Here is a 12,584-nt window from a genome sequence, read left to right as displayed (position 1 = left end):
AAAAGTGGAAAACGTGTCTATAGCGTTCCATACTCCATTTCCCTGACATTGTTCTGTGCTTAAGGTGAATAAATGCCCCCCTAGTCGTCATTATCTCACCCTTGCTTGTGATAAGATAAAGCGTGCCCATGTAGACTGGTTCAAATGTGATGTCTCCTGTGGGTTATTACGCTACATTTGCTAAAAAGCTAAATTTAGTGAATTTATTCACGCTCATTTTATGCGTGAACACAGAATTCCCAGACCACTCTTTTGCAAGCCCATTCACAGTTGTCCTGAGGGGAGACAGACCCAACACTGTTCTCTGTTGGGCTGCTAATCACATGACCCTGTCTAATAATTGACTCGGGCCACCCTGAGGCATATAGCTCACTGCTAACAAACACAGCCTGTCGTCCCTTTCTTCAGCACATGGAAAGTTTAAATGAGCTGGAAAATTGGCGTTTTCACGTGGCCTCCTAATGACGCAGTCACAAACGCACTCATTACAACATATTTTTGGGGTTCATATTTGGGATGAGCAGCAGAGATTGTTTAACTGAAGCAGACATGGGACTGAGCTGCTGTGCAATGTCTGACCCTTGCCCCCGGTGCAGGGAAAGCTGTGGGGACGACTGTCTTTGTGTCTGTCACGTGGACGAGCCCTGTGTGGACCGCTGCTGTAACCTGTGCTGTCAGTTCTGTCTGGACTGCTTCTGTCTCATCTGCTCGGACGACTGCCGATACACTCTGTGTTTCTGGTGCACCAGGATGGCCGACTCGTGCGCTGGCGTTCTGGTCACCGAGCAGCCCAGATCTACTCAGAAATCAAGAGAAGGTAGGAGTAACAAATGTGCAGTTTTGACCTGTACATTGCCGTGACTTGTTTCGAAATGCCAGCGCTCCACTGGGAGATTTTTCCATGTAATCTCATAAAGTCATTGGTAACACTTTACAATAAGGTCTCATTTGGGAATATTTGTTGATGCATTAGCTAGCATGAACTAACAATGGGCAATATTTTTAATAATCTATGTTAATGTTAGATAATTAGGGGTGTAACTATACCCTCATGTCACGATTCGATACATCTCACGATACTAAACTCAATGCAATACTCCGAGACATATGATAAAAGGTTAACAAAAAATTAACTGTTAATTAAAATGCTAAATTTGGTATTACATTGTGGGTGTGAAAATGAATAGGCTTGGACATGGTGCTGGTAACCCAATTCACAGGACAGTGGTGACACCAGAATAAAAATATTCATGGTTCTGAAGGTGAAAATATAATTATTTTAGACGAATATGCTTGCACTTTGTCACGGACTAGATATATTTAAAATAATGTAGGCCACATTTTCCTGGTAACATAAGACATTTTGGCATTATCAGGACCCACAAATATTCACCCATTGCATTATTATACATTATATTCAACATTATAGTAGTTTAATGTCATACTGACACAAAAACTTGAAAACCAGATTTGTTTTCTCACACAGTAATTTTTATTTTGGGTGAACTATCCACAATACATATTGTTGCATTTTTGTATTGCGATGTATTGTGACAATATATTGTTACACCACTATAGTTAATGATTTGTTCATTGTTTGTTTACAGTTATTAACTATAACAGATTCAACTTTTGGTTTTAACATGATTCATGTTACAGTCATATTACACACTAAATAGTCAAGTAAAAGACATAAAATAATAAAAGTAATACAAAATTCAATTATAATACATCATTTAACATGCAATTAAGTGTTGCATTCAGTTTGCACTGAAGTATATTTTATTAAAGCATATTATTTTCATAATAAGTAGGCCTACTTTCATTCATCTTCGGAACACAAATTAAGATATTTTTTTATGAAATCTGAGAGCTGGCTCACTCCTTCATAGGCTTCTCTGTAATTGAAACTTGCGGGAATTTTCATTTTTGGGTGAACTAACCCTTTAACGCATTATAAAGTATTAACATTGGTGCCAATAACACCAATAAGTGTTTTTAACAGGTGTGTGTGTGTGTGTGTGTGTGTGTGTGTGTGTGTGTGTGTGTGTGTGTGTGTGTGTGTGTGTGTGTGTGTGTGTGTGTGTGTGTGTGTGTGTGTGTGTGTGTGTGTGTGTGTGTGTGAGTAAAATAAGTGTGTTATCAAAAGTTACTGTCATGTTTGTTTATTTGTTTCATTATTATTTTTTGACAGGTTCTCAAGGAGGCCAAGTGGTTTAGATCACCTGATGTGCGTGATGGGAGCTGATGGGTTGGATGAAGACTTGTTTCCTACTTTATGATGCCATTTTTTTGTACAGCAAGGGACTAAAAACTATGAAGGAAATGTTTTTAGTTTTTTTTCTACAGTGCATTTGTAGCCCATGATGCAATGTGTATACAGGATTTGTATTGCACAATGAATACTGTATATTGTAGCCCAAATAAATAAATAAAAATACAACTGATTCTGTGAATTATCAAAAAGTGTCATCTGTGAAATGTATCTAGAGGATCTATTCAAAAGTGAAAACACTTGAGCATTCATGCAAAAAAATTTAATAAAATAATAATAATAATTACTACTGGAAGGCCTCTCAGCCAATCAGATTCAAGGACCAGAACTAACAAAAGATTATTTAAACTTTCTGTTCATCAAAGAATCCTAGGGAAAAATAACAGAAGTGATTAAGAAGTAAAACTATTCTAAAATGAAAACACTCATGCAAAACAACAGGTACGCTCTAGAATGACTGGCTCTCAGGGGACAGGCAGGAAAAACTTGATTTACACGCCCTGTGGAACACGCCGTCACAGAGGTGCAGTATTTATATGTAAGAATCCACCCAGATGTACATCAGACCAGACCTGTCAACATCACAAGCAAGACAACTTAGGTAATTTTGAATTAACTTTTTAAAATTGATTTTTAAGCTTGATTTTTAAAAGGCGAAAAGAGGACAGCAGGAACAAAGCGGGTAAACAAGATCGTCTGAGAAGCAGAGAATATCTTTTCTATGCTCTTTTCTCTTTTTGTGGCAGTGCAGTGATTGAGGATTTTAATTTCTTCTCAATTTCGTGAAGAAAAAAAAACAGAAGTGGGACTGAAGGAGAAAGAAGATTCGAAACGTCTGAAGCCGCTTGAAAAAGGTACATTGAATTGAAATGGCAGTTGTTCTCTGATAATTTGAGTCATCTGAAACATATTCGTCGCTCGCAGCCTAGTCCTGGAGTAAATTATCTGATTGGAACTGATTTTGTTTTGTGTGAAAAGTTTTGTGTAATAAAAGTGTCCTCCCCCGTTCTACATCTTAAGGAGCTCTAAGCTTTGAGTCTGTGAAAGAAAAACAGATGACAAGGAGGAACTTGATGCTTTTTGAATGATTATGCTGGCATTTTGCCCTTGAGCAGCAGGGCTGAGCTTAACACATTCATTTCACAGCTATGTCACTCATTGTTCCCATTTAAGCAATCTACGGTGGTTGAGAGAGCTCAACAAATGCAACTGAAGAAAACACATGCAAATGGAAAAACACCCGCAAATTAAAGGGATGGTTCGGAGTCAAATCAACCTAGGGTCCTTTGCACCATGACCTCAAGCCAAACACCAAATTACCCCACTAATAATGCCCAGAATGGTACCAAACAGTAGTACAAATAGGTTCTGTACTCATAAAACGAGGCATTGGAAAGTAAGTACATCAGGAGTAAATAACACTTGCCTGGCGGCTCATGTTACTGCTAACCCGGACGTCGAGGTCACTTCAGTGATTTGGGAAAAGCACGTAAAAGTCCTGGCAGAAAGCGATGCAAAAGGATGTAGTGTAACGACGCCCAGTTCCAGGAATGCATTAATATGTTGTTGGTAGTACCAGTTTGCAACAATTATTAGATAACACTAAGATGTTAAAGGGATAGTTCACTTTGAAATTAAATTTTGGTATGTTTTAGCTTACCTCAAGGGCATCCAAGATGTAGGTGTCTTTTTTTCCGCAGTAGTTTCAATTTTGATATTTTTAGGTCAAACCGTTCTTGTCTGTCAGTCATATAATGCAGGTCTATGGTCACTTGTCTCAAACAGCATGCACAGAGTCCAAATTAAAACAATTCCCCATCGTCCAAATTAAACAATTCCCCATCGTAAGTACACATTGATGGCCTAAGACACGAAACGAGCGGTTTGTGTGAGAAAACGAACAGTTTTTATATCGTTTTTACCTCTTGAACTCAGCCACGTCCAAGTGATCTGAGAGCGCGGGCGGGTATAGATATATACAATAGATGTCGCCTTGGCTACGGTTTCGCAGTAGCCAAGGCGACATCTAGTGTATATATCTATACCCGCCCGCGCTCTCAGATCACTTGGACGTGGCTGAGTTCAAGAGGTAAAAACGGTTTGACCTAAAAATATCAAAATTGAAACTACTGCGGAAAAAAAGACACCTACATCTTGGATGCCCTTGAGGTAAGCTAAAACATACCAAAATTTAATTTCAAAGTGAACTATCCCTTTAACACTTCGGAATAAATAATAATTTGTCGTTACGCTACATCCTTATCCATCGCTTTCTGCCAGGACTTTTACGTACTTTTCCCAAATAACGGAAGTGACCTCGACATCCAGGTTAGCAATAGCATGAGCCGTCAGAGCCGTAACTTTAATAATGTTCAACCAAGGGAAAAAAGGCTTCTGGGGGGGAGTTTGGCTCGAGGTCATGGTGCAAAGGACCCTAGGTTGATTTTACTCCGAACCATCCCTTTAAGAAAACATCTTCATCAGTTTCACAACAACACATATGTGTTCCAAATACTCACAACACAACCAAATACAGAAACGCGCTGCAAATAGCACAGACCACAACAGAAATGTTTCCAGGGGACCTAAATAAGTGATGAACCTGGCTGGGACATGCTTATTGCTCAAAATGGGAAAATTCCAAATGGAAGTTTCATCCCTATGCCCTACTCCCTTTGAAGGGCAGAGCCCTTGAAGTGGGGACTTTGGAGTGAGCCACTAGTGTGCCATTATGTAGCCGTTTGGAACGCACTTTGCGAAAGGAGCAACAAAAGACATTTCCTCATTATTTTCACCTGGGATGTTTTCATGACAACGCAGCACGGTGTCCATCAGCTGAATAGCTGTTCTTATGACAAACATTTCTTATTATTGCTGTTAACATAACTGTTTCGAATAAATATACATTTTATATTAAAAAAAAAAGTTAGCCTATATATCTGTGTGTGCGTGGCTCGCTCAACTTTAAAACTTGCCATCTCATCTTTGGACCGGCATTACCTAACATTTCTTACCTATGAAACTTATTTAAACATAACATGACAAAAATTGTACAATGTAACTGATGTATAGCCTAGATTAATATCTTACCCTCGTGTTCTTTTTCCTCTATCCTTTTTATTTTTATTTTGTGGGGGGTTTTTTCAGCTCTTTGTTAACTCTTCTCATTTGTATTCTGATGACAATGAACATAATTGTTAATACATTTTGTATATTGTAGCCTATACAAAGTTATATGGCATAAACATGTCATCTCTGTATGTTTTGCGATAAAAAAAAAAAATTTAAGAAAATAAAATGAAATGAAATAAAAGTAGACATTGGGCAATATAAGCACGTACTAGCTGGGTTCGTCACTTATTGAGGTCCCCTGAAAACATTTCCGTTGTGGTCAGTGCTATTTGCATTTTCTGTTTCTGTGTTTGGTTGTGAACTTTTGAAGTGTGTTTCTGTATTTGGTTGTGCTGTGAACTCTTTGCAGCGCGTTTCTGTATTTGGTTGTATTTGTGAGTGAGTATTTGGAGCACACGTGTTGTAAAACTAATGAAGATGTTTTCTTAATTTGCGGGTGTTTTCTATTTGCATGTGTTTTCTTCAGTTGCAGCGCGTTGAGCTCTCTCGGCCACCGTAGGTAATCACCGAATTAAAAAAAGAGGCAAGTACCGTCACGTTCGTATCTAACTGTTATTACAGGTTCAAAACATCTTTCCAACTTAGAGTTAAGTATCAACAGCATTCAGATAAAGCTCGCGAGATTCATAGAGCATCGATTTATTTCCATATCAGTTAATGACAAAGAAACCATGCTCTCAGATACTGGAACGTAATTAGCATCGATTGATTCTCTGCATCCCTTAGTCCCTGCGTAACTTTCTCATCCTCCCTCAGGTCCTGATCCAAGATAGCCATGGAGGAGGATTACAAGAGACCACCACCGTCCTATGAAGAAGTTGTTACCCAGCAGCACACGAGCAACACTAACCAGAGCTCGCCTGATAAGACTCGGGGGTGTTGCTGCAGGTGTTGCATAAGCACCAAAAACTGCCTGATGAGTCCGGAGTGCGGCCGAGCGCTCAACATCGCCAGCGTGGTCGCCATGTGTGGCATGTGTATTCGAATGTTTGTTTGTAAGTATACCCGGGACGGGAGGACGAATTTATATGTGTTTACTTACTCTACCGTTCAAAAGTTTGGGGTCAGTATTTTTTTTTTATTCATTTTTTTAATGAAAGAAATTAATACTTTTATTCAGCTTGGAGGTGTTAAATTGTTCAAAAGTGACAGTAAAGACATTTAAATAATGTTACGAAAAAATTCTGTTTTAAATAAATACTGTTCTTTTGAACTTTCTGTTAAAGTTTCCACTAAAATATTAAGCAACACAATGTTTTCAACACATAGGCCTAATCAGAAATGTTGCTTGAGCATCAAATCATCATATTAGAATTATTTCTAAAGCATCATGTGACACTGAAGACTGGAGTAATGATGCTGAAAATTCTTTACCATCACAGATATAATTTAAATTTAGCCTAAATATTTTAAATTGTAAAAAAAAAAAAAATGTTTTTTATAAAATAGATGCAGCCTTGGTGAGCATAAAGTTTCAAAATGATTTAAAAAAATCTAACTGACCACAAACCTTTGAATGGCAGTCTATAGACCTTACTCACAGCAGAGCAGCACCATCTTTGCTTTTTAATTGGAATGAAAGTGAGGCTGTGAAGGACAGACATGCATCTCTTCAATGGGCTGTACTGTTTTTGGATTGTTCTGCTCATGAAACACTGGAAAAATATCTTTCCAGGGAATTTCAGTTGACAAAAAACTCCCGACAATATCTAATCTAGGAGATTTTTACAGCGGATGCCATTGGAAACACGGCAAGCCTATCCCTCACAGCCTCACTTTCATACCTGTCATGGTGCTGCTCTGAATAAGGTCTATATAGGAGTTATTTGGGATGGACGGATGGAGGTAGGGATGGATGGGTATTTTGAAATGGTAGTGTATAAAGGAGGTATTTGCCTGAAGAGGTGATCGATGGATGGATGGAACAAACTTGTTCAAATAGTAATTACTCATTTTAAAAAGTCACCAACAGCAACACTTTTGGTTCTGTCCCAATCAAATAAAACTTCAAATGACTTCATCATATTATCTTTAATTTATAAAAACATTAAATCAACTGTAAATGAGCCATTAGTCTGAATATAAGGCATATTATTATACACATAATAGCTGATGAATAGTGTGAATAAATGGTACGTTCTGTGGATCGTGTCAAGTGTACGGTAAAAAAAGGGCAAATAAAAATCCTTGTTCTTCTGAGGACATTTTTTGGTCCCTATGAGGAAAACATATTATAAATCATACTAAGTGATGTTAAATGCAGAAAGTTTTCTGTGATGGGCAGGTTAAGGGATAGAATATAGAGTTTAAACCAGCAAAACAAATTTATATCAGACTAAAAAACACATTTCAAAAGTCTTGGTAGCATAGCAAAAATAACAGTTCAGTGCCCTGCTACTGTGATATTATAGCTTTGTCTGAAATGTGTCTTTTCTTTCTTTTTCAGAACACTGTCTCCTGTGGACCATCTATTCCAGGTCTCTCATTCAGTGGTGGCCTTCTTAAATTAAAAGACACACAGAGGCATTTGCTCTGTTCCAAAACCTGATCTGCAACATTTATAAGCTCTCCCCCAAAGCGAATCCCAATGCTATTCCAAAAATAGTAAGCAGAGCAGCATGTATCATTCACAGATAAGGTAATCTCAGAACACATTGTGATTATTATAATTTTTTTAAAATAGTAATGTCAATTGCAAAGTATAGCTAATTTATAAACACAAAGTATATTTCAGTCAGATGTTTGGAAATATCTTAGGAATGATGTGGATAGTGTAATTCTGTTTAATTCTGTGTTTGTGTTGTCAATGTGTGTTATGTATTTATGTATATATGCTTGACACCAGTGTCAAAGATGTATTTCTGCTGTGTGACAAACATAATGTACTATAAAGTTACTCTAATCTAAAACTCAATAGGAATCAACTGTGTTGGTAGAGCCTCTCGTGTGCTTCATTGGCCTCGTTCATGAAACACTAGCAAATGTAAATCATTTGTAAAATAATTCTTATGTCAATTGTGGCATTTAATTAAGTTTGCATGAGTGTTGCTGCTAATGTAGAATGTTTTAGACACTTAAGTTGCGGTCTCATTTATTGCAGACGAAATGGTCTTCTCAATAAGAATGCGATCGATCGGAATTTTCTGCATTGACCAACAGAAAGCTGCGTGGTTTAAATGTGCTTTATACATCAATATACTATTGACAATAGAGTGCATTAGTGCCCTTGAGATCATTACTGAAGGCCCTGACTGAAACCCCAAGGTACACCTATAGAGAGAGAGATATAGAGAGAGTGAGAGAGATAGAGAGAGAGAGATAGATGTAGATATAGAGAGAGAGATAGGTAGAGATAGATGGATGGAGAGAGATATAGCTATATAAATATAGATAGATATAGAGAGAGAGATAGGTAGAGATAGATAGATGGAGAGAGATATAGCTATATAAATATAGATAGATATAGATATGAGCGTAGGGAGATCGACTCGATTACATCATTCGCAGTGCTTCATGGGAGTGGGTGGACCTAAAGAGCTCTTTTGGCTCCCTGAATGGTGTAATTTTCAGTGCAGCATCATGTATAATGTAGTTTTTTAATTTTTTATTTTTTATTCTAGAATTAAACTTGATAGTACGGTATATGACCGGTATTTTTCAAGCATGACTGGGTGTTAACCACATTTTCTACTGATTAAGAGAGGAAATACTGCAGTAGATTGACTTAGAATGCTTTATTTTACTGTCATGACTCATGAGTGTGGAAAATTAAAGAAAGATTAAATGAAAATAACATTGAAACTTTTATAAAAAATTTAAAACAGTCAGTTCCCTTCAAAGATGTATTCATACAGGGTTCCCACGGGTCCTTGAAAGTTTGTGGATCTAAAAAAAATAAAAAAAGTCAAGCCTGGAAGTTTTTGAAAATGAACATACATGGATACAGGTCCTTGAAAGTTTTCTGTAAAAAAATTCCATATTATTCCCTCTGGTCCGCTAATGTGTTATTTCGCCAACACTACGTGGCCTATGCATACTAACCCAAATATGTTCAGTCAATGACTGTATATTGTGTTCAATAAACATAAAACATTTGTGATAATAAATATTTTATTTAACGTAATGTTAAATTGCTTTGCTTGTGAAGATAATGTAAACCCATGAGGCAAGAAAAACTTAAAGTAGTAGTTCACTTTAAAAATCTACTCACTCTCAAGCCATCCTAGGTGTATGACTTTCTTCTTTCAGACAAATACAATCAGAGTTATATAAAAAATTTCCTTGGTCTTCCAAGCTTTATAATGGCAGTGAATGGCCGTTTCTGTTTTGAAGTCCATCAAAGTGCATCTATCCATGATAAAAGTGCATCTATCCATGATAAAAGTGTATCTATCCATCATAAAAGTGCTCCACACGGCTCTGCAGGCGTTAATAAAGGCCTTCTGAAGCGATGTGTTCGTGTAAGAAAAATATTCATATTTAAAACTTTATAAAGTAAAAAACTAGCTTCCGGCAGACGGTAAGTAATGTGACAGTAAATGCGTAGTAATGCGACATACTGCTGATATTTAAACTACGCCATGACGCACTACGCTACTTCCGAAGTCACAAGTTGCGCTTTGCGTAAGTAGAAACTTTGGCCGGAAACTAGAATTTTACTTTGTAGCGTGTTAAATACAGGCATGAAAACTCCTCACCTTTCGGCGAAATTCGCCGTTTTAAAACCAAAATGGGTCACCTACGTGATTTGTACAGATCCGATGAGAAAATATTTATGGGGTGGGAGGGGGGTGGTCGTGGCCAGCATTTACCCGCTATATCTCTATAGTTACCATAAACTTAGCAGCTTTAAAAAACCAATCATCATTCCTAATGCAGAAACCTGACAGCCAATCCGAGTCAGAGTAGGGCAGAATTGTTTTCAAAGTCTTTAACACCGCGAGTCTGATGACACACTGCCGAACAAAGAACCGCACGTCGGGAAGCAAGCCTGAGGTAAGTTAGCTTACAATGTTAGCTGTCCTGTCAGATACAGAGAGCAATGTTGCCAATGTCATTATTTTGACAGAAGTGGGCGGGATAATATCGCGAGCGGGCGCGGGCGCCGTGAGCGCTGAGCGAGCAGGAACGAGTAGTGAGTTGTCGTCGAAAAAGATGGATAATGCAAAAAAGCTGTCGGGGGCTAAACATAGAAAAAGAAAGAGAGGAAAGGAGATGGCATGTCAATTGATGCAACAGCAGCTACATAATGGTGATAGGCTACAGGTAGGATTTTGTTTTGTGTGACGTAGGCTAATGCCATCGGGACTACCGGGAGATTCCGGCGGCCCATTCGTTTTGTTTTGCTTAATTGGCGGCGCTGGGTTAGTGCGTAGTGTGTAATGCATTGGTCAATAAAAAGTCAGCGTTAGTTTTTTTTCTGACACCCCATGAAACACGTAGATCAGCGGCCCATTGGTTATTTTCTTGATTGACACTGGGCTAGCCCAATCACACCTTTAATGTGAAGTATAGAAATATACTCTTTCAAGTATAGAAATTAGTACAAAACTAATTATGAAAGTTTCCTTTATTTTTCAGTGCATTTGCTTTACAATATATGGCTATTACTATCATGGGATTAATATTATAACTATTATTATGTAGTAGTAATGTAGACAGACACTGTAACTAAAATAATTTTCCTTTGTTTAATTTGCACCAGATTGATGAATTTAACATTAAAAAGCACTATATATATATATATATATATATATATATATATATATATATATATATATATATATATATATATATATATATCCCCACCCTCATCCGGAATGCAGAATCCCTGACAACATTCAAAAGACAGCTGAAAACCAATCTCTTCCGTGAGCACTTAACCTTATAGAGAAAAAAAATATATATATATTCCTTTCCCTTTGAAACATCACTTATCAGGCTTATGCTACTCTGAATAATACCTGAACTTCGTATTTTGAGCACTTCTTGCGTTGTTGTTGCTTTTGCCTCTTTATGATGACTCGCTGAATTTTGTCCTAATTTGTAAGTCGCTTTGGACAAAGGCGTCTGCTAAATGACTAAATGTAAATGTAAATGTAAATATATATATATATATATATATATGTATATATATATATATATATATATATATATATATATATATATGTTGATTGGATTGGATTTTTTGCTGCCGCATCCTTCTCACCTTTTTTACCCCTGACCTGTTTTCATGCCTGTAAATATGAATGTTTTTCTTACACAAACTCATCCCTTTGCTTCAGAAGGCCTTTATTAACCCCCCGGAGCCGTTTGGAGTTATTTTATGATGGATAGATGCACTTTTTTGAGCTTCAATCTGATGGTTGCAATCCATTGCCATTATAAAGCTTGGAGGCGTCCGGGTGTTTATTAATATAACTATGATTGTATTTGTCTGAAAGAAGAAAGTCATATACACCTAGGATGGCTTGAGGATGAGTAAATCATGGGCTAATTTTCATTTTAAAGTGAACTACTCATTTAAAAGCATGTTCAAATATATTAAAACTTCTGGTTACATGAGCCTCTTTTCAATAAAATCCGTGCAAAAGTTAATATCAGATCATTTTAGAATACAGTATAGGATGTACCGAATATTCTTCAGTTTTATGCTAAACAGAAATACGACAAATATCAGATCTCTGTCATATGGCCATGCAAAAATAAATGCAAAAAAATGCTTTTTTGCATAGTTGTGTTTGACATATGAAAACTGTAACAATGTATCTTACAAGGTAACACGATGTAACCTTGCTCCCACCTTTAGTCCTTGAATTTGAGGGTATTGGACCTGGAAAGTCCTTGAACGGTCCTTGAATTTGAAGTTAACCAAGGTGTGGGAACCCTGTTCATGTAAAAACACCCGCGTTGCGTTTTGACTTTGAAACGTGCAGTGCTCATGTTTATTCAACGATGTCAAAGCCTTTTGGAAAATCTATTTGTGGCGGGCAGAGTTGATATTGTGAACCAATGTATGGGAAACACTGTAATATAATTTGACAGCTATCAATTATAGTTTAACCTATCCATCTTCATCGTCACGCTTTGTAACATATACTGCTGTGAATTTACCCTATTATATATATATATATATATATATATATATATATATATATATATATATATATATATATAT

At 37.0% G+C, this 12,584-nt stretch overlaps 1 long non-coding RNA gene across 3 annotated transcripts; it reads left to right on the top strand.

Annotated features, from left to right (window-relative positions):
* The first annotated feature begins 381 nt into the window (after window positions 1-381).
* Window positions 382-8,812, top strand: LOC309480192. 3 transcript variants are annotated; one of them, XR_014199566.1, is made up of 5 exons: window positions 382-817; window positions 2,195-3,129; window positions 6,164-6,402; window positions 7,854-8,753; window positions 8,798-8,812. It is a non-coding gene; the product is annotated as an uncharacterized lncRNA (long non-coding RNA). The 3 variants fall into 3 exon arrangements; XR_014199567.1 differs by lacking the exon at window positions 8,798-8,812 and having other exon boundaries at window positions 383-817; window positions 2,195-2,876; window positions 3,027-3,129; window positions 7,854-8,321; XR_014199568.1 differs by lacking the exon at window positions 8,798-8,812 and having other exon boundaries at window positions 383-817; window positions 2,195-2,876; window positions 3,022-3,129; window positions 7,854-8,321.
* The last annotated feature ends 3,772 nt before the right edge of the window (window positions 8,813-12,584 follow it).

The sequence above is a fragment of the Leuciscus leuciscus genome, assembly GCF_965113295.1.
Source record: "Leuciscus leuciscus genome assembly, chromosome: 1".
NCBI classification, from domain to species: Eukaryota; Metazoa; Chordata; class Actinopteri; order Cypriniformes; family Leuciscidae; genus Leuciscus; species Leuciscus leuciscus.
The sequence above is the reverse complement of the archived record's forward strand: the minus strand, read 5'-3'. Positions and strand labels throughout refer to the sequence as shown.